Here is a 10,757-nt window from a genome sequence, read left to right as displayed (position 1 = left end):
AAGAGAAGGCTGCTGGGCTGAGGAGGGCACGTCATGGAGTGGGGAGCCCAAAAACATGCATGGAAGCCACTTTGGGGCTGTTCACCGCGATTGATTTGCTTTGCACAAGCATTCTCCTTAATTCTGAATGCAAAAGGATATTTGGGCCATTCTGCAGTCCTCATCTGCTTCTGTTATTTACTATTTTACAGCCTTTACGCCACAGAGTGTTTCTTTATGCCAGCCACAGGGACAGCCTGCCTTGCCTTGTCCCATCTGCAGCACAAGTGACCATGCCCTGCTGCCATGGAAAGCTCCAAGTAAATGTGGAGATGCTGAGGTGAAAAGAGAGGGGATGACCAAAGAGAAATAAAAATTAAGAAAGCCCAACTCATCCGATAGAGAAAATCTTCCAAGTCTGCCATCAAATGGGGCTATTTCACTACCACGACATGCAGTTACACTGCAACTAAAGACCTTGCTTAGAGTCTACTCAAACTTGAGTGACAGAGACAAGACCACTACCACAGACCTTTGTAATATGGTTTTGGTTTTTGTTTTTCTAAACCAGGAACAAAGAAAACCCAACTTAATTGTTGCTTTCCCACTCTGAAACAAGATCCTCCTTACGCACCATCGATCTTACAGGATGCCATGCGCAAAGGCAGATCTGCGCTCTGCATTCAGGGCAACCAAGGGGTGTCCTTGGAGATACATTTATCTTCTGTTCCTAGGTCATGCAGCCTTTACTCATGCTGGCACAGGGCTTTGCTTCCTTAGGGCTTCCACTGGGACTGCTGTCACTCTCCTGGATTAAAATACGTATTTATACAAAGACAAGGAGGGAGCAGAAGAACGTTGGGGTGCAGCTCCAGAGATGGTAGAGGACATCCACAGAAAGGCCAGGCCACATCACCAACAGCTCAGAGTCCTTCATTAAAGATACAAGTCAAGGAAAGGGAGAGTGCAGCATAGATAGAAAGGAAAAAGACAGTAGCTCTCAAGGAGATGTTTGTTCTAAAAGAACGTTTCAGAGCTCCAAGGGAGAAAAGTGGAAGCAAACTGCAGGCAAATCTACTCACAGGTATGGATTTGTATCTCTCTCTTTCCTTCATTCATTTGTACAGCAGACTGTGTGTTTCAAAATACTTTCCATTAAAAACAAAACAAGAAACGAACAACCACCAAAGAAAAAAAACAAGAGGATACGGGAGTTGACTGACATCTTATTTCTCTGTGTTTGCATTTTTTTGCCATGCAGGGCATAATCTGGTTCTTAGGGAGTTAATGCACCTGCCATTCTGGTGCTGACAAGCAGTTTTTCAGCGGAACATGGAATTTTATTTATTTATTTATCTAAGGAGTCCTGAAGATTGCACTCAGGAGACTCCTCAAGTACTGCCAATAACGCACAGGTACCAACACATGTACATTTTTTGACTGCACTATGATTGATGGTGCTTATTTGTGGCTTGCTGCCTAAACCTCTCTTTTTTCCTTTGCTTTGTATCTGTCTCCCTTACTAGGGCTTTTCTGTGTATGGTGGTTTTTTTAAATAATAAAGACACTTTAGCTATTCGGGCTGGGGGGGGAGGAGAAGCAGGGGAGGAATGATTTATCTGGTGCCTCTGTTGTCTTTGAGCTGCTCTGTGGAGACTTTCAGAGCAGTGGGTGGTTGGTGGGGGATCAGAGATGTCCTGGCAGAAGGGTTTTGGGCAGAGAAACCAGAGCTGGGGGCACAGCCTGGCCAAACACACACTATGGGCTGGGGGACACAGAGCCCCTAAGGGGATCTAGGAAAAAATCAGCCCTTGTTTTCCTGCTCCTTCCCAGCCTTCACCTCCTTGAAGTGGTGAGTCTGGGGATGAGAAGACCACGCAGAAGACAAACCAGCAGAAGCCTGGGGAAGTCCCCCTAGAGCAGACACTTGGATCTATGAAAAGTGGATGGACAACCATTAACAACAGAGCCCTAATATTTCTAAGGCTTACAGCAAACACATGGGGACTGTGGAGCTGAGTGCTGCTTCTCCTTCACAGCTGCCCAACTGTTCCATCACCCTTCCTAAGCCCCCTGCACCTGCTCAGTGCACTGGTGAGAGGCAGGTGGGTGTTTTCCATTGCCTTGCACACAGGTTAACAAGCTACTTCTCTTTCAAAGCAAGAAAATTGATCTGATGAGAGCTTAGGCATGAAGTGCCTGGCTCGGTGCCGCAGGGACCAGCTGCACAGCCGGATTGGAAGAGACAAACACCTTGTCCATGTTGCAGCTGAACCCTGAGCAGCTGCCCTCTCCATGCAGGATGGAGTAACACTGCAGAGCAGAGCCAAAGGGAAAAGGTGGAAGAGAGCTGATTTCCCACTTTATCAGCTTTAAGAGGACAATGGGACTCCAGGACAGAAATTCATTCACGTGCAGAGGGAAGGAAGGACACAACTGAGTGTCTTACTGCAAACAAGTAACAGCTGTTACTTGTAACAACTGGACCACTGTAGCATCATGACAAACAAAAGAATACTGCAACAGATGGAGCAGAACCACTAACACAGTGTATAAGCCTGGGAAAGATGAAAACTTCTTCCCAGACTTTTGCAAGTCAGGAACAACTCCAGGGCTAGCACTATGCCTTTAAAGCTGGCTGGTGAACAAGCAAAACACCACACTGACTATCACGCAAACCTAACCAGAAGCATAAAACATGCATATAAGGTTCATGTTGTCCTTTCTTTCTTCATGCATCTGCTCCCAAAAGAAATCAGCCAACAGCCAGAGTCCCCAGAGCCCTTCCCCAGCTCAACAGCCCACAGGGAGCTGATTAAACCCCACAGAAGCTCTGTCCATCTTCCCTTGAAGAGGTGTTGAATTCCTAAGGGGAAATGTTACTGCCCAGTGCCTCAGGCCACGTACACAAAGGCTGCTGTTCTGGTAGTGGTCAATGCACACAAATCCCTCCTGTACTTTCTCAGGGCGCTCACCATGCAGATGGCTTCTCCACATCCACCCACTTCACTGGGTGTCCCGTGGGTAAGGCAACACCTTGGTCCAGCAGGTGTAAAAGCCAGATCCAGCACTGCTGCTGTGCTGGGAGCTGTGCCTGGACGTGCTTGTTAGACTTACCCAAAAATCTGCAGTTACTTGCAGTGGGAGGCTACAAAGTGGTCAAACAGTACCATCTGCAGGGAGGAGGAAAAGCTGCACCAGGTGCCTGGCAGCCAGGAAAGCTGTGACTCCAAATAGAGTGGGTTCTCACTGCACAGTTGCCAGCTGGTGTTGCTCACATGAGAGCAGGTTAAACAGAAAGGCTTCTCTTAATTAAATAAACAAGTAACAAAGCAATCGTCAAAACTTAAAGCAACCCAAATATCAGAAGCACAGAGAGGCACAAACAGTGTGCACTGCATGCTGCTCCAAGGACCACGTAGAGGACCCAGCACGCTCATGGAAGATGAAGTTTGCACAGTAGGTGAGGGCATAGCTGTGCAGGGATTCAGTAGATCAGAGACAGAAAGACTCACACAGCACAAGCATGAGATCAAGCATCTGGCTCCCCAGCTGACTGCAAGTGAGGGAGGTTTTCAAAAGCACTCAGATGTCACCTGGGTGATTGAATCACCTGGGCTGTACAATGGCAGCAAATGACTCCTGGGTTTGCGTGGCACCCACTGACAAATTTCCTGGTAAAAGACACCTCCTAGATAGAGAACGTAGTATAAACACAGACATAGCAAGGCTAGTTCATTGCAAATGATGAGATTTATCCCATTAGAACCCTAAATGAAAGGCGTTTGTAAACTGCACACCTTAAGATGTCACAGTATCATTAAGGTGTGCAGCAGGGTGCCCACAGCTCCCCTAAAAGATGAATCTCTTGCTCACCTGCTTTATTTCCTCCCATGGAGCAGCAGAAAGTAACCAGAGCAAAGCCTGTCACTAGTCACATCAGCTCACCCAGAGCCCCAGCAGGGCATGGTGGGACCCATCAGTAGCTGCCAATAACCTTCAGAGAGCACACAGCACAGAAATCCCATTGATGGGGCACAGAGATATCAGGGTGACCCCGTCGCCCACCGTTCCAAGCCCACAGACACTACCTGTTATGTGCAACACATGTAGGTGATCTGAAAAAGCTTATTCCAGGGTGAAAGATGTTTTTTATCAGCTTTACAATATTTTAGCAAAAACCATCATCTCTAATTAATGTTTGAATAGCAAAGACACTTACTGAGTTAAAAGCTGAGGCCCAGAGAGATCAGGACCCCGCGTGATGCAGTACACTAAGAAATGTCTCCAGCAGGAATAGGGAATCAGCCCTGCAGCAGATCTCTCTGTCAAGTCCTTTAATCCTTCCACACCTCCTGATCTGAAATCAGAATAAACACACGTTTTCTTATGTCCTGCTGGTATAAGCTGCGCAGTTTACCTAGCAGGGACACACTGCCCTGCAGTCCCCCCCATATCCTCAAGTCCTGACCTCAGTGGCTCTGTGGTCCAGGCTGCATCCAGATAGAGAACAATTGGAGTCTGTGAGCTAATGGGAGAGCCAGAACCCACACTGCTCCTCTTCCTGGTAAACCTGCAAAGGAGGAAAAGGACACGCATGTTTCATTCAAAGAGGTGAGCAGAAAAAGGACCAGGTACAGCAGCGATGGCCCCTGCAGCCAGCAAAGCATTGTTTGGGCAATTCAAGAAAAAGGGATGTGCTTTTTAGCTGTTAATTTGTGGCGCTTCCCCTAAAACCACCACCACAATAATCCTAAATAGCTGCAGCTACAGCATTTATTGCACATTATGGCATCCGAGAAAGTGCTGACAGGGACAGCTGACAACTGCTCTGCGATGTAATTCACACCATAACATCAGCTCCCGGGATCCTGGATTTCTCATTGAAAAATGATGTGATGCTTTTTTTGGAAATTCACTGCCATTTTAACTGATGGAGCCTTGCACCAAACAACGAGGCCTCCACCAAACCAGCTCATGGTGAGAGTTTATCAGGGGTTTACCTCTTTACTTAATAGATAAACCTGAGATATTCTTCACATCGTGTAGTTTATCAAGACTACAGTCTCTTTGAGTCAGAGGCCATTCAGTTGCAAAATACAGCCCTTATTGCTGGTTTAAAGTCCTGCTTCAGTGTCAGCCTGGTGGAGTTCTCCTTTAAACTCAGCTGATCCTGTTAATAATGATACAAAGAGTTTTCTTGAGACAATATTAGACACTGTGTGCTCAGCTGCAACTTCAAGTTCTGCTCATGGAAAGAAGGCTTTACAGAAGCAGACAGATACTTCTTTCAAAGCTGGAAATCACAACCTGAATGCGTTTGGAAGGAGCGCCTTCAATAACCTGGGCCTGATGGCACTGAGTTGCAGCACACCACAACCCGCTACCTGCTGAGCTGCTGCCCCGTCCTAGACAAGAAAACCAAGGCAATGAGTGAGATCTGTGCTCCATGCTGACTTCTAAGTGCTCTCTCCCACCAGTTCATGCTATCCTGACACAGTTTTATCTTTGCTGCTGAAAATGACAGCTCCCCGTATCGACACTGCGTTGTATATTTAATTCAGTTTAGCACAATTGCTGGTCCACAGCATTTAAAGCTGCAGCTCGTGTTCAGTCAGTATGAGTTTAACATGCCAGCACCATATGGCATCCTATAATCAGCTGCAGCACTGTACTTCAGACCCACTGCTGCATTTATAGTATTATTGTATGCTGCACAAACACCAATATTTAGAAAGAAAAATGTCCTTTTTATTGGACTCCTGCTGATCTTCCAGCTGTGAGCCAACACACGCAAAGAGTTTCTCCTTCTTTTCTTTTGCATTCAAGAAAGAGCCCGAAGCATTTGTAAAAGATCTCACATCTGAAAGGTACGTTTTGTCCTGCCCCAGTAGGTCTGTAGGACTGTGTTAAAATGTGCTTTTTTATTAGATGAATTGCATCATTAAATTACATTATAAAAACCAAAAATGCACCATTAATTTTCAAAAACAATAGTAAATACATCTCATTTCTGATACATGATTCTGCATTTAATTTTTGCCCTGGGCCACGTTTTTCTAACGGGCTGACTGTCTCCCATTATGCAGACTATACAAATGGAGCTAAATTGCTGAAGTTGGGGGAGATCTGTTGGATGGGGGCAGGGAGGTATCGGCCAAACGTCTAATGTGAAAATAAATGAATTTCTAATCGGCTGTTGCAAAAAGAAAAATTACTTTTTGATCTCGGCTCAACCAAGCAAGAACCTCCCGAGCTCGAGTAATAAGATGCAATGGCATTGTGTAGGATGCAGAGAGAGACAAAAGGCCAGACAGAGAGACAGACAGACATAGCAGTAAATTAGGTTAGCGCATTCAGTTCTGTATGAGTGGCATTTCTTAATTAAATGGACAGAAGTTGCACGGAATTCGAGCCTCATTGCTGCAGGGTCTTCCCTGCTAATGTAGTTCTGACTCCGAGCATCCATAGACCTCTCTTATTGGGGAGAGAAAGTGAGAATTAGAAGCAGCGCGTCTGTCTGCACTCCAGCATGTGAGCAAGGGGACAGGAGCAGGACAGAAACAACAGCCTCAAAACTTAGAATGGAGGCTTGAAGTGCACTAAGTCAGGGCACGAGCAACTCCCAAAGCACACACAAACAAAAAACATTATTTCACTCTGTTGTTATTAAGGAAAGCCAAAGTGCAGTGTTTCTCCTGACTCCTTGGTGTGTCACCATCCCACTGCCTTGCTCACCCCTACCTTCCTGCAACTGCCTTACAACACCCCACAGCACCCCAGTCCCACCCATAAGGTGCTGCAGTGCCTCACAGCACCACGGTCCAGCAGGGACAGGCTACGATGCATGGCCCAGCATCAGGAATGAGGCTGTGATTTGCTGCATGTTTCAGAATCACCTTCCTGCTCCAACCTGCACCCCAGCCATAGGAGTACCCAGAGAGTCCCTGTGCACCAACACCCTGAGCTCCGAAATACAAAGGGGATGTTACTGAGCCCTGGGGCTGAGAGCTGAACATTCCACAGAGGACAAGCAGGGAAGAATCAGGGTTTATAAAGCCAAGTCCATCAAAAGAGCTTTATGAGCCATTTTCTCCTGCTGCCACCTACCCCTAGTAAAAATTACTGTGTTCTTTATGGTAAGAATGAAACCTACCTAGTAAAATTGACAAAAGCTGTGGTGTTTAGGACTGTAACTATAGAATAATGCAGCAATATTATAAGGTAGTTATGGTTCAGTATCGTTTTACACATAAAAAGGTTGAATCCTGCTTTTCGTAGGGAAAAGCACACAATAACTGCACAGAATTATATCAGTCTGCACTTAGCACTACCGTAAATAGCTTACAATTTATATTAGTGATCTTTTTTATTAGGGTAGTGATGAGGGGTCAGTGCAGATTGAGGTCTTATGCAGTTTCCTTTCCAGAATCAGCAGCCAGGTCAGAACACTTGGGGGAAGGCAAGGAGAGCACAGACCATGATGCAGCCTGAGATGATCCTCACACTTAGTGCTGGTTTGGGGGGAAGGGATGGGATAAGAAAAAATTAAGTGAAAACCTTCAGAAGAGAGAGTGGAAATCAGAAACAAAACCAGAAAAGAAAACAGAGAAGGAGGAAACATGGAAACAAATGGAAAAATCCAAAGAGATCTGCTGCTTCTGTTGATCTGGTTAGCATTAATACATACACGTGCACACTGTGATGTCACTGCATGCTCTGCCTCCCAGAGCAGGAAGATGACTGATGGCTCCGTATCTCTTAAGTTAATGACCCGGCTCCTGCCCTCCATCCCCCCAGTGGCACACAGTGATGATGCACCGCTTTTATCAGCTGCTAATGGATGAAAAATATCTACCACATATTATATTATAACTGCACCCTCCCATAACCTTCTCAGGCTGTGACAGGAGCCACTCTGCTCCACACCACCCGGACTGAAAACTTTTGTGTGAAATAAAATATAGAATCATACAATCATAGAATGGCCTGGGTTGAAAAGGACGACAATGATCATCCAGTTTCAACCCCCTGCTACGTGCAGGGTCACCAGCCACCAGCCCAGGCTGCCCAGAGCCACATCCAGCCTGGCCTTGAATGCCTGCAGGGATGGGGCATCCACAGCCTCCTTGGGCAACCTGTTCCAATGTGTCACCACCCTCTGGGGGAAAAACTTCCTCCTAATATCCAACATAAACCTCCCCTGTCTCAGTTTAAAACCATTCCCCCTTGTCCTGTCACTATCCACCCTTGTAAACAGACATAACCCCCTCCTGTTTATGCTCTCCTTTCATATACTGGAAGGCAATATGCAACAAACTGATGCAACAACTCAGTGGTATGAGTTGAATGGTGTAGAGGTGGGCACACTTACCTCGTGAAAGTGTTCAAGGTTAAAATACGAAAGCCTCCTTGGTACCTGGGTGGGAGAACTTGAAAAAGAAGAAAAAAGAAAGAAATTGAACTTAATGCGAGTAATAAGTAAGAAACACTCCAAGCAAAAGCATCGCTCAAAAGGATCCATTCCTGGGAGAAATCCACTTTATAAACTATCAGCATTTCCCCCAAACTAGTTTGGGCTGATTTGCCTCTGACCAGCTGGAGGTGGGATGGAGCCAATGGCTGCCACAGGTGGCAGTGATTACAACTGCAGTGCCAGCTGGGCAAATAGAGCACAGACAGCTGTAGGCAACTGAGGAATTAGGGGCCCAGGGTTTGTCATTCTCCTGCCCTGACATGGAACAGAAAGGCTGGCAGCGAGCTGCACCAGCACTACTGCAAACCCAGTTCCTCATCTCTGTACAGAGAGACACCTTAAACACAGCATCTAAGCCAAACGCAGAGGGAAAGCAGCCTCTCTGCTTTGGAAAGTGGCTGTGAGATCATCTCAGCCCTTCTGTGCACACAAGCTGCCCTAGCAAATAGCTCCTAAAATGCATGCTTTCAAATCAGTGGCACCTACTCATTAGCCATTAGTGTGTCAGCACATGCACCACCCCTCTTATTTCACAAATGTGAAAGAATATTTAATATGTGAACAAATACATATATTTTTTTAATTGAATAAAACCAATTCCAACTGCAAGGCCCCCCCAGGAGCAGGAATGGCACTGCAGTGAGACAAGTGGAAGCAGCACAGCAATGCACTTGCAAGCATAAGTCTGATCCTCAAATGGATTTTATTTCATTTTTTAGCAGTCTCTTTATTTTTAGGATGCATATTAATGACCCTTAAGCAGATTCAAAATCAACTTGTTTATTATTTCTTTGAATCCTTAATGGCATTTACAGGCAAATAAATCCAGTTAATGCAATAAAAGGATTTATTGCCCCCCAAATTTACACCAACAGTTTAATCATAACACCTTTCCATCTGACAGACTTTCTTGAGAACAATTTGCCCCACGATTTGTCAGCAAGCAAATGGCCTTGTATAAATGCTGGGAGAAAATAAATGCTAATACGTAGCACAGTCTTTCATTCTCCTAATAGCCCAGGGAGTTTAAGGGAGACAGACTTATTTACTCACAGTAGGAAGTGTGGTGTAATAAATTATCACCATTATGGGCCTAAATAAGTCTCTGACAGTGATAGAGCCAAAGGTGGAAGAGAAGTGAAGGGGGACGATGGCATCCTGAAAATTTACATGTCACTAAGTGGGTGTGCAATGGCATGCATAGTAGCAATAGCACCAAGGGATTCATGCTCAGGATCCATAAGGGAGCATTGGAAGACACTCTTTACACTTTAAATAGCCTTCCAGGGCTGTCTTTTCTAAAGAGAGGCCGTTTCATGAGCATCCCCTTTCTTGCATTGCATGCCGGCTGGAGGAAGCTGACCTTCTGCATCTAAAGCCTGCATCTCACTTCCTCCACCTGCAGCACATCATGGACAGGGTGAATGCCACCCTCTGCTCACGTTATACCACTGCAGCATCCTCATAACACCTGGTAGCAGCCAGAGCAGGGGCAGGACTGGAGAAACCTTCTTTGAACCCCTCAGACTGGTCTAACACATGACCAATGCCAGATCTGAAAGGTGACCAGCCCTGTCTTGGATATCCAAGTGTTCTTATGGACTTCTCATGGAGTGGCTTGAAAATCTTATCTGCCTGCCCATAGCCAGCACAGCCAGTTCTTATCTCCTTCAGAAGACACCTAGACACCACAAATAACAGGAGGTGCTATGGGCAAAGCAGCAGAGCAACAGCAAGGAGCAAACAGAAAGGCAGCATTCCCATCCCCAGACAACTCCTGGGGTCCCTCATTGGATGCAAGGCACAGACAGGAGCCAAGGACCCCCAAGCCTGTCCTTGAAATGAAATTTGCTTATTGCCATAACAACAGACTTGTGTTGCCACAATAAAGACAAGCTTTGGGTACCTCACACCTCCTCCCCTTATTATTATTTCTTTACTTTTGCTCCTTTTTTTTTTTCCCCTTCTTTTCCTTGTGTCCCTCTCTACAAAGAACCCCTCATTTCTCTGAACAAATTGCCCACAGCTTGCTTTCCCATACATCACAGAGTGAGGACCGGGCCTTATCAACATTGCTCTGCTTTTCCCATCTATTACCCGGTTTGTTTGCACTTTTATCCCATCGTCCTTGCACAAGGGAGAAAACATCCATCATCTGTACATCTGCCAGCTGTCACGGGGCTGTCAGCGCTGTGACAGCCAACATGACAAAACTGTTGTAACGCTGCACCGGCTCCGGGGCTTTGAGTTGAGATTAAACATCGTGAAAGACAAAAAAAAGGGAAAAAAAAAAAAAAAAAAA

The 10,757-nt window shown here is 45.9% G+C and overlaps 1 long non-coding RNA gene across 1 annotated transcript in view; it reads right to left on the bottom strand.

The window, feature by feature from the left end:
- Window positions 1-3,975: 3,975 nt before the first annotated feature.
- LOC107322869 overlaps window positions 3,976-10,757 on the bottom strand; it is a 14,122-nt gene continuing 7,340 nt past the window's right edge. The window contains exons 7-9 of the long non-coding RNA XR_004309446.1: window positions 8,354-8,411; window positions 4,451-4,552; window positions 3,976-4,339 (exon numbers count right to left, since the gene is read on the bottom strand). This is a non-coding gene — a long non-coding RNA (uncharacterized LOC107322869). The remainder of the gene's footprint in view (window positions 4,340-4,450; window positions 4,553-8,353; window positions 8,412-10,757) is intronic.

The sequence above is a fragment of the Coturnix japonica genome, chromosome 20 (assembly GCF_001577835.2).
Source record: "Coturnix japonica isolate 7356 chromosome 20, Coturnix japonica 2.1, whole genome shotgun sequence".
Lineage (NCBI taxonomy): Eukaryota > Metazoa > Chordata > Aves > Galliformes > Phasianidae > Coturnix > Coturnix japonica.
This window is presented reverse-complemented; position numbering and strand designations above follow the sequence as displayed.